This window comes from Camelus bactrianus, chromosome 1, assembly GCF_048773025.1.
Source record: "Camelus bactrianus isolate YW-2024 breed Bactrian camel chromosome 1, ASM4877302v1, whole genome shotgun sequence".
Classification (NCBI taxonomy): Eukaryota; Metazoa; Chordata; class Mammalia; order Artiodactyla; family Camelidae; genus Camelus; species Camelus bactrianus.
In genome coordinates, this window is record NC_133539.1 from 27,002,199 (window position 1) to 27,022,088 (window position 19,890).

General features: G+C 34.5%; 1 long non-coding RNA gene across 7 annotated transcripts in view; it reads right to left on the reverse strand.

Moving 5' to 3' along the window:
* LOC105073195 (uncharacterized) overlaps positions 1–19,890 on the reverse strand; it is a 731,725-nt gene that overhangs the window by 551,418 nt on the left and 160,417 nt on the right. For all 7 annotated transcript variants that reach the window (XR_012506244.1, XR_012506239.1, XR_835673.3 and 4 more), the window contains exon 2: positions 1,243–1,287. This is a non-coding gene — a long non-coding RNA (uncharacterized LOC105073195). The remainder of the gene's footprint in view (positions 1–1,242; positions 1,288–19,890) is intronic.

Genomic DNA, 19,890 nt, shown 5'->3' on the forward strand with positions numbered 1-19,890 from the left:
TGATTTAGAAAAATTGCTGATGCATCAATTAATGCAAATTGTATAAAGGCATCTATAATTTAGACTTAAAATGCCAGATCCAGCCATAGAGCTTTGTATTTTCATGAGCTGCAACTTAAAATATGGGGTGCAATTTTCATTTACCTAATGTTCCCCAGTAATAAAGACGTGTCTATTAAGGACATCTGTTACAATTTGGTAACCTCTAATTTTAATGGGAAATAATAGAGTTCATGTCTGTAAGATTAGAGGTTATAGACTAGGTCTTTACAGGGGTTTGGCGTCCTTGATACAGTGTTCTGCCAGCTAACCTAATATATTCACAAAAGGCTCAAAGTCTTGATTCTGAAGGCCAAAAAGAAAAGAAAGAAAGAAAAAAACTTTTCTATCTTGTCAGTTTGCACATTGCCTTGTTGAAAATCTGTCACCACCTGCTGGAAAATAATATTCTGTTTCTCTTTTTTAAAAGCACATGAAGAGAAAAGAAACCAGTGAACAACTATCCAGTAAAATGTATTTTACCAACTATGAGGAAGAGAAAGGAGAGGAGAGGAGGGAAGGGTAGAGATGGAAATCTCTAGAGCTCTGTGTGCTTCCCAAGGTCCCCAGTGGAGCCCATGCCCTCTCACTGATGTGTAGGTTTTAGATACAGGGGGTGGATGATGGGGGGTGAGAAGGGGACTAAACCCTTCCCTCCTCTTCCCCCTCCTGCACTGACAACCTACAGATAGTAAAGAGAATGCATCTGAGAAAATAATTACATCTGCCAACTTCAGCAATTGTAAAAATGAAATCCTCTTTTTCTCTTTATTCAAGTCTAACTTAAGCATTCCCTTTGAATCCAAGTCCTTAATGGCATTTATGACTCTCACGGGTATTTATTTTAACTGAATATTTTGCATTTGCTATGCCAAGAACAATCTAGAATAAAAAAGATTCCTGTCACTTTATTCAGGCTTCAACAAAAAAGCAACCAAGCCAGTAAATAACTAAATGGAACTACCAACTCCCTATGACATGCATGAATAATGCCTTAGCAGTCTGCTCACCGGAAAGATTAGAATGAGAGTGAACACAACCCTGTAAAAGTATGCCAAGGCAAGCTGAGCCCAGAACTCGATCAAAATCAATTTCTACCATTTGACATCAGACTATTTTGAAACATTCTAACAGGAAGCAGCAAAATCAAATTTCTTTCCAACTTGCTTTCAGCATAAGAAGAAGTATGATAACCAAACTCACCAGGTTTTAAGTATCCTTGAAAGTCCAGCGTTAACTTGAGGCCACCTTGATGGGGAGAAAAAACATGAATGTAAACATTGGTGTTGAACAATGAAACTGACAAAAATTGAGCAAGTCATGTTTCACACAAATTTTTTTTTTCCTTAAGTTGAGTAAAGTTGGAAATAACTTTGATCCAGTTCTGTACTGGAGTGTAAGAAGGGAAGGTAAATTATCTATGCAGATTACTCTAAGTAAGATAGTGCCAAGATTATGGAATTTTCAATATGTATAGAAAGTTGATGAATTTATTTTGTCATGGTCAATCCTCCAATAACCATCCTTACCTACAAGCTCATTCATCAAGACCATAATAAAACCCCATGTACATTTTGTTTTGACTATGTGCTTTACATCCCTATGGAAGGAAATAGAGACAGTCAAATATATTCTTTTTCCCTTTTAGTCACACTGCACTTTTAGTTGCCTTCTCTCTTTAAATATAATAAACTGACAAATCATTAAATGTTGTCACTAAATATATAAATGACCACCTTTCATATTTCTAAATAAATGTCCTACTTTGTGTTTTATTTTCCTCAGAAATATTTTTAAATTGATCACCTCCTACCAAAATGACAAGGAAACTTTAAGATTCTAGAGAATAAGATGAGGTTTTTTTTTCATGGCCTACCTAATCAAACACAATTCTATTAAATTTTCAAGGAAATTAAATTGTCTTCAAGTATTTCTAACCCTCAAAAACTCTGTGTGTTTTGCTGAGTTTGTTTCAAAATGATTTAATGGTAATAATTACTAGAGTTTTCATATTTTATTAATTAACATTCTTATCTTGAATGTTTGGAAGATACATATTTTTTATTGGTAATAATAGAGAATTTAAAATTAAAAATAAATAAGAAAGCTAGGACATTATTTTTTTCTGGCTCATGTGGCTCTTTTTGTGATTTATAGATTAATCAATCATCAATGGGATTAAAGGCCATTTACACTAAACAAATTGCTTATGGCTGCAGCAAATTGTGTTTTGAGATTTAGTGATAGGGACTATAAATTGCCAGTCATGTTATTAGACATATAAATCAGAGAGTTACTGAAAATTGATTAGCTGACTGCAGTTTTTCTAAACATGTTATTCTAGCTTATTTTTCTTTCCCAGGTCAAAACAGTTCAACTGAGTGGAGGAATGTGCATTTCTATATCTAAGGCTAATAATCAGGGGTCTTTGTTTTTTCATTTCTATAGAATGTTCTTTGAGATCAAGAAAGCTAGATTTTTGCCTTCATGTGAATATTGCAGTGATTTTTTTGGTTACCATTCACTATCTGAGTATAATCATCCCAGGTATGGAAACTAGCATAGTTTAATAAAATAATTGCAAAGTATTTGTGTTTAATGATGGAATCATGTTTTAATAAACCCATAATGAGCACTGCCTCATCCTCCTCCTTTAGCAATTTTCTGAAGCCCTAATGATATAATCTACCTTTAAGAACGGAGAAATCACAAAAAAGGGAGACATGTACTATGCGTGTATATATATATATGTATATGACCTTTATGATATTCAGTCATCACTAAATAATAAGGTAAGATTCATTTTTTTCAAGTGTGCACAAATTACTTGCTTTCTAGATGAGTAATTGGTTTAGGAGAATTATTCTGGATGCAGACTTTGAGTTCTGAATTAGTGTGCCAGCTTGCCTGACACTTCTGTCTTTCTATAGCAATACACCTCATACAAAGTTACTAGAATATTCTTACATATGGCCTTCATTTTATTATTGCCTTGCTAGAAAATTTCAATGTCTCCTCAATTATCTGCAGCATAACTTTCAAGAATTCCATTTTCTCAAACGAGTCTTCACAAACTCTATCAGAGCCAGAGATGATATACTTTAAAGAACAAAGATAAATTTCATGACCATATCATTAGCTAGCAATCTATAATAAACAATTATCAAATAATTTAATTAACCTAAAAAAACATACTTGCAAATTACAAATAAACTTCAAATATATTACAAAATAACTCATTCTCATAAGCTCCATAAATTTAAAACCTTGCAAACAAAAAGGAGGCTAATAAAAGAAAAGGGGTACCATCACTGAGCCACACTGCTGGGCAGTATAGATGCACAAGTTAAGGTAAGAATCTGCAGTCAGAGAAACTTGGGTTCAAATTTTAACTCTTACCTACTAGCTATATTAAAATGGAAAACACTACTTGTTATTTGATGCATGTAATAATTTGTGGCTTGAACTTTGCAAAAGATTGACATAAAATCATAACTTGGTTTCTTAATTCTCCAAATATATCAAGAGCTCATGCTCCCAAAGGAATATATAATTTTTGACCAAAGATGTAGAGCAGAATGGTAGTACTGTTTCTTATATATTCACTCTGTATTTAATCATCATAAATGTCATGACTTGTGCTTAAATATGCAAGCCAAAGTTTTGAACAGAAATACATATCCATTTAATTCTGTCACAAACATAAAAATCAGATCAATTTCACTATTCAGGAAAAAGAAGGATTTTTAGTTATTCTTGGTTTTTTCTGCTTGTTTTGTTTTGACCCAGTGTTAGCTTTTACAAGTACTTTAATTAATCTGATCTCTCCCTTTTCAGTACATAGAAATGTGCAAAGGGAACATCCAACTTTATGTATCCTTAAAGATTTTGTAAATAAATATTAATATTCATATTTTACCTTTCTATCACTTGATTGCCAAGTAACATTTGATTTATGTAAAGATTTGAGAATGCTGGAGGCAGCAGGCTATTTTTCTCTGTCTTTTTTTTTTAACCATGTTATGAGAGATTTCCTCTAAACAAAAGGTTTTTTAAAGTTTTGTTATGGTTAAAATGTCAAAAATGTTGGTAAATGTTCTGAGGGTTTCACTAAACCACAAATTTTTCTGCAGGTTTTCTTTTCTTTTTTTTTAAATTTTTTTAATGTATATTAAGTTCCCCATGGGTGCACTACTTCATATGAACTGTTTTTCCAATGAAATAGAATAGCCTTTTGGTTCAAGGAAATAAAAAGATGTTGTTATCCTTAGACATTACACCAGTATTTGCTTTGGTTGTATTATAATAGAATTTCTTTTACAGAAGCCAGCTGAGGTAGAAGAAAAAATACCTACAAAATTGTAACAGCAACAAAAAAAATCCCTCCAAACTATATACTCTTAAAGATATCTATACATTTGAAGAGCTATGCAGTCAGAAAAATCTCAACAATTCCAGCTATAATAAATTAGGCTAGTGTCTTCTTACTGTCAGAAATTTTCTTTTTCTCCTTCTGTTTAACAGTTTCCTAACTAAGGAGTTGATATTTTTTGGCACTATAAAACGTATCAAAGCCAGGCTTAGTCATTAGCACTGGGAGACCAGGGTGTGAAAGAATTATTAAAACCTTCCTGAGAGCTGAACCACCAAAGTTGATTTTGGACTCTGTAGCCTGCACCTGACTAGGATTAATAAAGACTCAGAATCCAAGTGACATGCAGGTACCACATGAAAGCAGTCAAGTCGCAGATACAGAGGCCAGTCTTCCCTGGGAGACTCATCAAATTCGCTGCAGTGAATGTGGAAGGGAAGACTTTTGCAGTTCCTACAACACATTAAGCCATTATTAATTTTAGTCTATACCAATGAAAAAATATGTTGATTGGGTGTTGTTTGGTTTAATATTCCTTTAATCTCTTTTTTATCTTCCTACTTCTGAACTAATCTCCCACCCCATTTTCTACTTGATATTAAGGTAGAGTTTAGAGTGAACAAAATCCATATTATCAATTCTGTAAAACAAGACAGGCACCAGATATTTAGTTCTTGAATTATGACACTGAACTGAGGTCAGCTCATTAATCTTCTATTTTCACCCCAAGATTCCAAATCGACACACTTATGCAATTTAGCAGTTACAGAAATGATTAATAGGTTTCTCTGGTGCTAACCTAATTGCTATGACACTAAAGACAAGAACATTACAAAAGATAAAGCATTGAGACCAGAATTACCTCCCTTCTAGGTAGCAATCAGCTGTTAAAGGCAATTCTTGAACTCCTTTGAGCCATAAACAAATTGCTGTTGCCAAGTATGCTTTTTGCCTTGCTAGACTCGACTAGTAGACAGTCTCTTGTTAACATATCCTTCTGCTCAGCTCACTTTATTATCTTGCCCACAGTTTTCATTATCAGATTTCTCCATGAAGAAAATTCTTTTAAAAATTCTGAATAGTATTTTTATATTTCACATCCCTAGGGTCATATTTTCACATGAGTCACAGTCTTGAATTTTTGTTTGATGTACAACAAATGAATATGTAGAGGTGTTTAACAAATAAGACATGGGGCGGGAAAAAGGCAGTAATTTGAAAATTCCATGCATTAGTCCCATTTGTGTTGTAGGGTGGCAGAATGGGCCATCCTAAAATATGCCTTTTTGGGATAAGGATTATTTTGAGCTGAAGGTAACTGAGAAAAATCAGATATAAGAAAAGCTGTCTCCCTTCTCCCTATTTGCCTAAATAGAGGACATACATTTGTAAAGGGGTTCCCTCTCTTTTCTTTACCAGGAAGGACAAAAGTTAATCATTAGAGATTAACTCTAGCTCCTTACCAGTCCAGAGGTGGCACCAGAAGAATCTACACAGCAAAGTTTACTAAGTAGCCTTTATCTTCCTTATCTCCATATATTTGCCTTCCCACAATTTGCCAGTTTTTTTCCCCTTTACCTTGTCACCACTCAAAAAAATGTATTTTTTTGATTAAGATGTTACATAAACCCAAGTTCTAACCACCACTTCGAGTTCCTCAACACTGAACACTCCCGTGTGTGTCTGAGATGTACATGTTAACAAACTTCTGTTTTTCTCTTGCTAACATGTCTTTGTTCATCTAATTTGCAAGATCTGATGTGAAGGAAAAGCTGGACTGGTCTAACAAGATAACTCACAGGTCTAGGAATGTGAAGGAGAGGCTGGGCTGGGCTAACAAGTCTAAGTATTGGAATACTGATCTGAGTTCTGCTAGACTAACTTGTAAATCTAGGTTAATTAGTGTTGGTTTGCTGTTTATGTGTTTTTGCTAGCCAGCTGGATTTTCAAAGATACATATCTGGCTTTGGAATGTTGATTTGCTGCCTCCCCGCCTCCACTTTTGTGATGATGATGATGCTAAAGCTGTTCCATGCCTACTGGCCAAATACCCCAAGCTTGTACTTTACCCTATAAAACCTTATGTGCACATCTTGAAGATGCTCAGGGCTTCAGAGCAGAAGCCCCTCTGAGCCCGCCGGCATAATACATCTGAGTACTCCAACCCTCCGAGTGGTGCTTGTTTCTTGACTGGCCTGTCGTTTCTGTAACACTGAGACAATGAACCCAAGGTGAGTAGAGGGAAAGAAATTTTTTCCTACCTTACAGTGCCATCTATATATTTCCAAGAAAAATTATTTTCTAACAAAGCACCCAGAACACTGTTTTCATTTTTTATTTGGATTTCTGTTTAGATGACCTAATCATAAAATACCCCCGGGGTTACAAAGTATCAAAACATACATGCTACAAATTGAATGATCAAATATCTTTATTGTTCTACTGTTTTTAAAAAAGTTAATGGTTTTAAATGTTTCACATCAAACTGAAATATAGTTTTCAATCACTTAAATGAACATGAGTTAGCAATATCTAGAACAAACTGAAGTCTCCTCTCAGGTTACCCTCTCTTTATCAAAACTACGTTCATAAGTAGATACCTGTATGTTACATTTAAGTCCCCAAACAGCAGTGATAGAAACATTGACTTCTAAATTGAAAAAATATGTATGTGTTGACATTGTTGGCTACATGTTCATTCCTATCATCTTAATATAATCTGTAGTACCTGTTATTTTCCCCTAAAATAGAGTTTGTCAGTTAACAGAAAAATATTTTCTCTCCTTTTGTACTTTGTGATTCCAATACTTTATTAAGCTGTTTTAAAAAGTCATTCTTGCTTTCTTTAAGTTCTCTACTTGGTGGCATTGCCACCACTGAGTTTTTATTATGTAAATGATTGCAATCTGGTTAGCTCCTTCCGTCTTTTTTCTTAACAAAAGGGGTCTGCAAGTGCTAATCAAAATGCTGCAATTTACATATTAATGAAGTTTTTATAATGACATTTTCTTCATACACAGGGCGAGCAAAAGGGAGACTTTTTATCTTTTTTTTTTGAGAAAGCAACTACTAAAATTTTGATCTTATGAAGTATCTTTGAAACTTTCCAAAGCTGACTGGGATGGCATTTATATATTTTAATCAGACAGACACAGAACAAAAGCACAAGGTACAAGCTTCACACATGTGGTGTTTATAAAGAAATAATTTTTTGTATACATTCATGCACTTGTAATTACACAAAATGCTAAGGACACGTTCAGCAGTAAGGATGCTGTGCACAATCAAGTCCTAATCATTTTCAGGAAAGGAAAAACATTCCACTAAAAATGAGGAGAGACGAGGAGTGTTCAAAAGCTGTGTCAAAAGTGTCCAGCTGTTTTCATAGAATATAGGTGATTTCCTGGTGCTAGCAAAATCCAGGAGAAGCATTATAACAACTAGAAATGTCCATAATTGCTATAAGCCCAAGTATGAAGATTCATAAAAATAGAATAAGTGGATGAAAGTAGTTAAAATAATCTTCTTAATAATGAGGTACTCTGATTATAAAAGTACTTTAACTCTTTAGAACGTGTCACTAAAACCCAAGCTGTAAAAACAAATTACCAATCTGTCACTAGAATATGGTCTCCCACAGATAATGTACTCATAAGTAAAAAAACAGAGATATTTCAATATTAATCATTATTTAGTCAATGACATCCTTTGGAAATTCAGGCAATGAATCAATTTGCGTTACATTTTTTTTAATATCAAATAAGCATACAGGCACAATATTTTTAATTGTAATTGTTTACAATCAATAGGATTCTGAAAGGGTGTATATATACACTAAGGGAGAAAAAAATTTTTTTCTCTAACATTTTTGTGTGAATTCTTGATTGTATTATAAAAAGTATTTTATGTGAAAAATTTAGTCACTAATTTGAAAATGTCAGTGCTTTTCCAAATCCTATTTTTTTTTTTAGAAACTGATGTAAAAATTAGTATTTTTAGACATTTCTAACAATAGTGATATAATGGTTATTTTCTCTAAAATTATTTCATGTTATAAAAGACATTTTGGTATCTAGGATCAGTAAAATTTCTAATTTTTAATTTTAATTTTAATAAATCTTAAGTAATATTAAAATTATCTGAACATCATATAGTTTTTAAATCTGAAAAATAAAAATATAATCATATATATATATATATATGTCAACTTAACTTGGCTTTGATAAATAAATTAGATATTTATTTAGGAAATAAAAGTTGATGAGAACAGACAACTCCTATTTTGGATTCATGGGAAGATACCCCAACAAGTGAAATAATAGGGCAGGTCTTACTGCTTTTCACAGCAGGACAAGAACACCCAGTTAGATAAGATGACATCATGCCAAGGCCATTAGTCCAATCACCGGCCTGTGCCTGCAAGTGCTGCGGTGGAGACACATGGAACCACCTGCAGTCACATCTGGCCACTTGGGCACTTGAGTTGGCACAAGCATGCTATAGGAAGAGTGAGGCTCCTGTCTGAACTATTCACCCCAAATCCTTTAATATAGTGAGAATATTTATTTTAACAAAGGAGAATCCTTAAAACTATGAAACTCTCAGCTGTGCATGTACAATCCACAGAAAGTTTATTTTTCTTTTTCCTCTTCTTCACTTGAGTGATTTGGTTTCTGAATAGCTTCAGTCTTGCTCCAGGCCTTTGAACTGTTGATTGCTCATGGTCAGATATTGATTTCAGGTTGTACCAATTTATTGAAATTGTACTTAATTTCACAGAACCTCCATCACTTGCTGATAGACCGGTTTGTGTGGAAGGGGACAAATGACTTCCCTCTGGGAAACCTGACCTCTTCTAACCACAGGTATATACAGGCCTTCCAATGACAGAGAGTAATTGTTCTAATCTTTTGCTGGTTATCCCACAAGTTGCACAATTGTTTCAGTCTCCGAAGGGGGAAAATATTTGACTTAATTCTGTTTGCTATTGTTTTCCTCAATGCTAATTATAACCAAATTAATATACCTGGATTATTTAAAAAAACATATTAAACTGTGAACTCCAGAGAACTGAATCATATAGGACTGTCAGTTATCAAACTTATTTTTAAAAGTATATTGCCATCCAGAATTAAAACTACACATTAAAACGTATGCACATGTACGCACACACACTCACCAACTACAGTAAGTCAGCCATAACAAACACTAGACAGACACAAGTGTTTTCCAATTCTTTCTTTGTAGTCGCCAAATTCTGAGCCACTCTTTGTTTGCTGACTTGGCACTTTTATGCAACCTCACTGTGCCTATTCAGTTTAATCTAAACATTATGCTGTGCTCATTTCTAGTACTATTTGATTAGTACATACAACAGCTGTAACTTGTCAACTTAATCTGTTTTTCCTAAGGAGGTGTGTTTTGGCTTATTTGTTTTTAACTTAATTCAAAACATCACTCTCCTTTCCCCATCCCAAGAGGAAAGTATGCAAGTGGTACCAGAGAGTAGAAGAATGTTTGACTATGGGGTCTTTTTCCTCCCAAACTAAAGAAGGGTAGCAGAATGTGCCATCCCAAAAATATGCCTCTTTGGCATAAGGATTATTTTGAGCTGAATATTTCAACAAACTGCAGACACCAGAGCATTTCTGAAAACAGAGTCAAAGCCACCCTTTCGTAAGGAACACTTACATTTTTAAGGGAACTCTCCACTTGTGTCTGCCTCTGTAGCAGGAAAAGAAGGATAACTCTGAATCACAAGGACCTCATCTATGGAGAAGGCAGGGACTTAAATCTGCATATCAAATCTTATCCCTGTTTACTGTGCTTTATCTGGTAATTTCCCAAAACTAGCCTCTACTACCACCCAGATTTTTTTGTCTTTTAGCTGATGATGGTATTTTAGGTGGTGACTTGGGCCATCTCTGAAAGACACTGGTTCCCTGGGTATCTCCTATGTGAGGCATGCATGTTAATAAACTTCTATTTATTTTTCTCATGTTAATCTATTTTATGTTTAAGGGGTGAAGGTCCTCAATCAAGAGCTCAGAAGGGTAGAGAGAAAATTATTTTTCCTCCCCTACACTAATACCAGGGTACTCAACAGACTCCTGCCAACCTAATGCTTTTATTGATATATTTCAGGCTATAAGAAGGCAACAGAAGAAGCAATTGGTTCAACTAGGCTTTTGCTGAGAAGAAACAAATCTAAAAACACTTTAAGAATCTATTAGGCCAAGCCAATTGGAGAGAAAGCTAAAAATGCCATCAAACAATATAGCCAATGCTAAAGAGAAAACTTACTAAGATTTTAGTTATCTTCTGGTTGACATTGTATTTGTAGGTCACATTTCCTATGTTTAAAGTAAAATATATTTAAAATAGTTAACACAGAAATTTGACAAATTTTAAAATGTTACCAAAAAATAATTATATCACCTTCAAAGGGTTTGCAAGAGCTTAATAACATATCTTCAACAAAATGTAGACAATTCACCACAAATAAAAATGAGTAACAATAATATAGTAACAATAACAACATTATCAAAATGTAGTTAATAGATAAATGAGATTCGTCTTAACAGTTTCCAGAGGGGGGAAAAAAATTTTTTCCTCTTCCCTCCTAGGTTCAGTGCCTGAGGGCCTGTGAATTAAAATGATGAGGGCCTGTGAATTAAAATGACAAAAGACAGATTAGCAAAAGTTTTAATTACATACATATAAACAGGAGCTCACAAAGAAATGAGACTCAGGAAGGCAACCAGAATTGGGGGTTTAATGTATTATCCCAAAGGGTAGAGTGGAAGGCTAGACAAAGTGTGGGGTGTGGAGAAGAGGCTAGACAAAAAAGAAGGGGATCTGGGGCTTCTAGAGGGCAAGTGAGTCATGGGAAGGTGACTAGGAATAGCATGGAACTCACTCCACCAAAACTCTTCTGTTCAAGGTCTTACTTTAAATTGCCAACCACAGGAGGCATCCTATGGATTCAAAACAAGGTATATATCACTTTTCATATTCTCACTCACTTATCCTCATGACTTCAGCTACCATCGAGCGTCCATAATTTCAAAACCTATAGTTCTAACTCAACTCCCTCTCTGGGCACTAAACAAAATACTCGTAAATTCAGTGAACATTTACTGAGCATTTACTGCTTGCCAGACATGCCATATGCTTCCCAGACTCTATGTAATCATATATTAGTCAATTGTGTTTCTATCTTCCTTTCCCTACTCACCCTCCCAAAATTCAAAACGTCACTATCAGCAAAGAAACATGGCAACATGACACAGTCCATCTTCTAAAACAGAAATCTGGGGGTAAGGTTTTCTTGGTTCCTTTCCTTCTCTTACTATCAGATACAACTGGTTATTAAGTCAGGTTTATTCTAAGTTGTTACTCTCTCTCTAATTTCCTATCCTTATTTCCACAAGCAACATAATCCAGGTACTCGTCCTGATTTTCTTGGATTTTCCCAACTATTTTCTAAATAATTCCCAAGGATTGTATCATCTGCCTCTTTTCTTTCTAAACACAATTACTGCATTGAACCCTTTAAAATAAAAGTTTGATAATATCACTCCCCCTAATTAAAGTTCCCAATTGCCCATGGTAACATTTCCCAAGGATGATTTGCTTTGTGAGATGGTAATATAACTTCTAATAAAAAGATTGGTATTAACAATATTTCCATTTCTGATATGTAAAGTATATATATGTTAGAAAGCTATTATCATGCTACAGTTGATTTTAGCTAACAGCTTTCCAGAATACTGAACATTAGGCAATCGCATAGGAGATCATTTTATTCATGAAATCTGTGCACTGATGGCAGGGGCAGCTGTGTCTCATTAATTGTCATATACTGCACGGCCTATTTGGTTATAGCTGCTTATATTATATATCTTAATAATACAAAAATTGTTGTGATATTTAGGTTTTATTGTATTTAAAGCATGTGATTCAAATATTTATTATTTCTCAGAGTATCTAATTAGTCCTAAAGAACATTTTTATTTGCCGTCTACTATAATCTAAACAAACGTATTATCCCATATGTTGGTTTTCCTCCAATATGTTACGATTTTTAAAAAATATTGCCATGAACAAATGAGTTTTGCAATACTGACTAACCATATGGAATCCAAAGGCTCTTCATACTTTGTTTGCCTTCCTGAACAGTCAGACTTCTCACATTTTTTCAGTTGCAATATCCCATTCTCTTATAATTCTCTTCTTTTTGCACATGACATTCTCCCCATTTGATAGCCTATCCTTTGAGTCTAGCTGGTACACATTTGGAAAGCCAATGGTATAAGTTTCAGTCAAAAACTAAGGAGAGCCAATGTTTCAGTTTCAGTCCAAGTCCAGAGACCAGAAAAGACTAATCTTCCATCTCATGCAGTCAAGCAGAATTTCCTCCTTACTCAGCCTTTTTGCTCTGTTCAGGTATTCACTTAATTGAGTGATAGCCACCCATATTTGGGAGGGCAATCTGCTTTACTAGGTCTACTGATTCAAATGTTAATCTCATCCAGAAATACCCTCAGAGACACATTAGAATAATCTTTGTCTGAATAATGTTCGATCAAACCTTATGGCGTTGTCAAGTTGACATGTAAATTTAATCATCACACTTATTTTCAAAGAAGGAACTGAGAAGATACAAAGGAAAAAATAACAACAGATAAATAACTTAATAAGTTAAAATTTTAAATTAAAAAAAATGAGTAATAATTTAGCTACTTGAAATTTTACCCAAGATGAATTGGTCTTATTTTTGAGAAATCTCTATCAACAGTTTTGCTTGACTTAAAATATTAATTTTATTATCTAATTGACCATATTTTTAAAAGTCTAAATTTTGACTAGATTTGGGGAGAATGCTTCCACTATTTTATGTGTTTGGTTATTGCTTGAATTGCTATAATTATTTCCAAATATCAGTTTTTCTCAGATGCTACAAAATAAGAGAAGCTTTAATGTGGCCAGAAGAGTTTAGGGCTGTGTTCATGGATGGCCTGCATGTGGTGAAATTCCAGACTGAATTCCTAGACCAAACACTTGAACATGGTGTATTAATTCACAGATGTATTCATAGATTAATTCATCTCACAGAAATCTTTCTGTCTAAAGGGCACATTTTGTAGTGTATGTGTACTTGTTTATTGGCTGAGTATCCCTCTGAGGCTCATAGGGGCAGACACCATATCTCTATTGTTCATTGACATGTATCAAGCACCTGGCACAGTCCCTGGCATGTACTAAGAACTCTGTAAGTATCTGCTGAATGACGAAATGGATAAGCATACATTGTTTAGGTGTCAACTCCTGTGTTTCCCCAAGAACAAAAACTGTAAGCCAACTGTAGCACATCTAACCCTAATTCATTTTAGTCATTTGATTTAGAATTTAGGCTGGCTTGCGCCTTTCTGTCTAGGTCCCAAAGTGACTTAAAATCTATTAAGTAAGTTTTGTACATAAATTACTATAATATAAAATATAAGAATAAAGCAATCAAGAAAAAGTTATGCAAAGGAGGGAATAACAGATTCTGAAGTGTCTGCAAAATTTCTCCATGTTTACTTAACATGGTCCTAAGGAGTGGTATGTTTTATAATCTGATCAAATGCAGTCTAATGCTATCATCATTTATATTTACTGTCCTCTTTCATGGGAGCAAACAAATATGCAACAGCATAAATTTATTGGCAAGAAAATTCTCATTTCTTAATGATAAAGTTTTATTTTTATTTTTAATTTTACATAGAAACTAACATACACTGAAAATTTCAGAATCAGTTTTCTTTTTATGATCTTAATAGATGAATTATCTGATATAAAAATTAAGTACCAGACTTGTCTAATTTTATAGAAGTTATAAAAGGAGAAAGATTGTATGGGTTAAACACAGAACTAGGATTTAGGCAATCTGTATTAAGAATCCTTTTCAGGGGAGAGAGTATAGCTTAAGAGGTAGAGCACATGGTAAGCACACACAAGTTCCTGGGTTCAATCCCCAGTACCTCCTCTAAAAATAAGTAAACGAGTAAACCCAACCACCTCCCCCCCAAAAAAAAAAATTTAAAAAGAAAAAATAATCTTTTTCAGTTAAGTGATCTTGGCCAGTTTCCTCCCTGAATTTTCCTGTTTTTAAAATGGGGTTATGAAAGTACTTTGTAAACTGAATACAATTGTAATTATTGGTCATATGAACTGATTACTATATACAGTTTTTAATTTAAAGTGATTACTGTATATAGTTTTTAAGGTAAACTGATTACTACGTATATTTTTAATTTAAAATTTTTCATTTTCTAAATAAAGAGGGAGGATGATGAAAAAGTTCAGAAGGCAATGTATTAAAAATTCATTTTAACACATTTTGTGTTAATAAAAAGTTCAATGTGGATAAGGCAATGACCACCACCACCCCGGAAAAGGTGTAGTATTTTATGATGTTTTTCTCATCTTTACCTGGAATGCAAATAGTAATAGCAAATAATGCTACTAGTGGAAGCAACTCGATTACAAAATAAGTTTCACAGCATATAGAACAGTACAGGAATGGTGCAATGTAATATTGATGAAATGAGTCACTCCTTTCTCTTCATTTTCAGAGGACATTGTATAGATCTTTAATTGCTCTTAGAATATGCCAAGCTTTTTCTTCTGTTTTTATGGCAATTATTAAAAGAGCTAATCTTTTACTATATATCAGTGGCTAGAGTTAGGCAAGTGTCTGGGCATGTGTTATAAGACTATCTTTGGAGGTAACCAGAAGAGAGAAGTGGTTATCTTTATCCAAACTTAAATCAAGGAGTATTGTGTCCCTAGTGCATTATATCTCCAGAGCACAAAATAACAACAGTTGTCCTACAGTGCCCACACATAGTTAGTTATTTCCCTTCTGATATGCTGACTAAGGTGACTTAGCTTCAAGGGTCATCTTCCATTCAAAAACCATCTTGGCTACATGTTTGCTAAAGCTATTAAATCACAGCAAACAAAAGCTGTGCTTTTCTATAAATGTACAAAGCCTTGAAAAAGCTTTCGGTTTTGGACAGTCAGAATCGAGTTATTTGTATAGGTATAAACATCCATCAAAGACCACCCACCACCCATCTCTCTCTCTTCATAGCACAATGCCAACCAGTTTAATGGTTGTTAAATCTGAGTAACAAAAATGTTATTAGCAGTTCTTGTGATTGTACTTTCTTTATTGTTTGCCAAAATGTGCTCAGAATTAAGTGGAATGAAGATTTAGATATGAGATTCTGATACACAGCATGTAAGTGAGGCACTTATAACAGCAAAGAGTGAACAGACATTTGACAAAGGTTAAAGAGGCACCTTTTTTGTCTCCTGACCTGTATATACTGCTCTGTATATTCACTTACCTTCAATTCTGCATTGGCTGACAGCCATTAATACGGAATTTTTAACTTTCCTACAATTAAACCAACAAATCTACCTGTATTTAATTCCTCCTTTTCTTTCCTGACTGTAATTACAACAGAGAAAGTGTTCTTTCCTCTAAGAAAGGAAAGAGTTTCCACCAAAACTCTGGCTGTCATCTCCCCTAGCTGTCACAAGTTAGCCATCCTTGACTATACTGCCTAAAGCATTGCTCATTATTGTCAGTGTCATAGCACTGATCAAATCTGACATTATTTTGCCTACATGTCCACTTTTCTCCCCCCATCTAGAATTAAGCTTCATGAGGGCTGGGACCCTGTCTCGCTGGTATTATAGTCTCTGGCACATAGTGCCTGCCTGGGATATCACAGGTGCCCAATTTTTGTTGAAAAATAAATGATTAAATAAAATGGTTACTGTGTTTGAAGGGATTGCAAGTTAGTCTACCAACAAACTCTAGCGTTTTTGCCAGGATTAAATAAGTTAATAGGTATAAACCATATAAAAACAGTGCTTTATTAGCATTATCAACTATTAGCTAATATTAATACAATTCACATGAAATAATGAACTAGACTTTAAGACACTGGATGTGAGGCAGCATTCTGGGAATTACTTCGGAAATAATAACACTTAAGATCTACTGTCAACCTACATGGCTTTGAAATGTCTCTGCAAAAAAATTAGTTTGAACCAAAGGACATCTTAGTTTCTTTCCAGCTGTAAAATTCAGCAGCTTTGCAGTTTGAGTCATTACAAGAGAAATAACATCATTGTAGCTAGATTTAATGACAAAGACTCCAAGAGGATCTGTGATAGGAAATAGGCTTTTTAAAACAACAAAAATTAACTAGAACTGTCCAGATGTAAAACATAGCATGTAATGCACAGAGGGGTGGGAACCTCTTCCCACTTTCTTAGAGCTCAGAGTCTGATGAGCCAGAATTTAAATAAATAATCAGAACACAGATAGATCAGTTCTAGTCTATGGAAAATCTATGTAGGAGTTGCTGCTGAAATCTAGTTAAGAGAGTAGTTAATTGACCTGAAAGATCTAGGAAGTCTTTATTTGTAAACCTAGAAAAGGGAATAGAAGTTCCCTACATAAATAAAGAGTAAATGTTATTCAGAGGGAATAGAGTAGATACACATTCCTTGGAATGTTTAAGAAATGATAGTAGTTTAGAGCAAATACTGTTTAAGACAAAGAAAGAAAGACACAACAATTAGAAGAAATCAGGCAGGAAAGTGAGACTGGGAACAGTTTGTAAAAGGTCTTTTTTATTTGAATCAGTCCAGGATCTGTTGAAGGAAGCAAAAAAAAAAAAAAAAAAAAAAAACAACAACAAAAAAAAAACAAAACCAAAAAAAACCCAAAACCAAAACAACAACAAAATACTCTAGCAATTATAAGCAGGCTAAAAGCTTACAAAATTGAATGGAATGGGCTCTAGACTGTTTCCAGGAATGACTCCCAAAACCATATTGTTGGCCTACGACATGCAGACTGCCAGATGTTTCTCCAGCAAAGATGTGATTATTTGGGATCAGCAGAGAATTGCAGTTCAGGGTCTGCAAACATGGTAAGTCACATACAAGTCCACAGGGCAGGGGAAGGAGAAAGCTTCTACAGAGAGGAAAAGGAAGTTGAGAGGGCTATGGTAGACAAAGAGTCCATGGCTCTAGATTGGCTGAGTCCTTGCCAGGGAAGAGGGCTCTTTCTTCTTCCTGTTGGGCTCTGCTCTCATCATCAGGTGTGAGAGCTCTCCTTTCTGGTCTCTGAACTGTATTTAATTGAAGTTTCTCTTTATTTTTTTTATAATATCAACATAGATTCAATACACTGGAGCCACCTTAATGGCCTCCCAATACTCATGAAATTGTGACACCACTACAGAAAACCTGTCTTTACTGCTGTACATGACAGCAGAAAACACACCAAGGCAACAGAAACATGAGTAATCAATATGGTTGCTCTCACTTCCTCACCTGCTGCTCCCTCTTCAGTGCAATCTATATCTTCCAAGCACAGCCATGCCACTTTTTCAAATTCCACAAATATTTTTAACTGGTGGAATTTAAATTTGCATTCAGAAGCCTAGCCCCAAAGGACTTTGAAGACAGAGTTTTAAATCTCCAATGTCTACAGTACAGTAGTCACAGTAGGACGAGACTGGTATGCATGCGGATCTAATCCACTATATATACTGTAACTATAAATATGAAGTTTGAACTTTATCTTGTAGTACATGGGATTTAAATCCAAGGAGTTTCCAGGACACACTTGAGAAAAGAGCAGAGTTTGCAAAACAGATTTGAGAAAAGAGTATAGGTAAACTGGTGGTATAATGTAAATGTTATATACATAGGAAAGTGAGAATACCAGACTGATCGAGGAAAGTTAAAAGATTAGAAAGCAGGGTAATCCTCAAATTTGAGAGGGTTAAATACAGGTAGAACATACAGGACTTGATGTAGATAGTAAGAAAGCTATTACCTGTTTTGGATAAAAACAAGTGGAGAAAAAGCAAGATGTTAAAAGTGCTGTAAGAAAACTACTGCTAAGTTAGTGCACGCTGTAAAGGAGAGACTTGGAACAGATAAGAGTAAGCCACATCTGCCAAGTCTGGGGATGTCAAGGAAAGATCAGATTGTGTGTATGCATGTGTGCGTTTCTGATATGTAGTGGTCTTAATAAATATCAAATACAATCTTTTATTCATCCAATACAAACTTAGTGCTAACTATGCTCTGCATTCAATAAATACATACTCATTACTATTCTCATTTTATAGATGAGGAAATTGAGGTACTGAGAGTTTAAGTAACTTTCCCAAGGCCACACAGCTAGTAAGTAGTAGAACTAATTCAATGAAGATGAATAAGGTATCTTCAGGAGTAGCGTCCTCCTTCTAATATATTTCACACATAGAAACAAAAACAAATATGGTATTTGTCATGATAAATTCTAATAGGATATACTCATCCTTGCTTTTGACCTGCAAAATAAATTTTTTTTTTTTTTTTTTTTTGGTATTCAGGTCAAAACAACAGTGAGGGATACTTTAAACATAAGATTTAAAAGCACTCTAGATTGGCTATTCTTTCTCAATCTTAATTTGAGGTCCCCCATGGATTCCTCCCTGCCTGTAAACATTATTTTGACAGTCTCCAATGCCTGAATCACCTTGCTATCTGAAGAACTCCCAACAGTTGACTTCACTATTTCCTTTCTTCCTGCTAGTTATTGAAGAATAATGATATCACAACCTCCAATTGGCAAATGAATAAGAGGCCAAGGCCATTTGCAATGTCAATTTTCTTCTAAAAATTATAAAACAGGTTCAACATATTCAGCTTCAATAAAAACTATAAAACTGACCCAAACAAAAAAATAATCAGCAGGACCAAGGACTATAGATTTGAATACAATATAGATCTGAACATCATTTCATTGTCAAACCATCAGCTTTGAAGTTCTACTTCTTAGCTGTTTCTGTGGTCCAGGAGCTGGGTCCTTGTCAACTAAAAGGCAATGGAATAAAAAAGAGACCTAATAGTCTGCCAAACTAATAAAATTAGGCAAGAGTATGGACTTCGGAATAATAAACTGGTTGGATTTGAATTTCAGCTCTGCCAATTATTAGCATATACTTTTGGACAACTTATTTGAATGCTCAATGCCTCAGTTTCCTTGTCTGTAAAATGGAAACAATATCTACCCAATAGGGTTGAAGTAGCATGAAATGAGTTAAATATATAAACATATTTTGAGCAACTCCCACACATGGTTCTGCTATGTCAGTGTTTGCTGTTGTTAGTTATTCACTGATCTCAAGACCTTCCCACATCTTTAGCCTCCACTAACAGAAAAACTCCTTGAAAGAGTGATCAATAAGATTGCCTTCATTTCCTTTCCTCCTTTAGCTGTTTATCTTATTGTCCATGACTACCATGACTCTAGAACGGCTTTTGTTGAGATCACTCATGACCTCCCTAAATCTAAAAGCCATTTATGATTCTTATATTAACATCCTAGTAACATTTAACACTTCAATCAC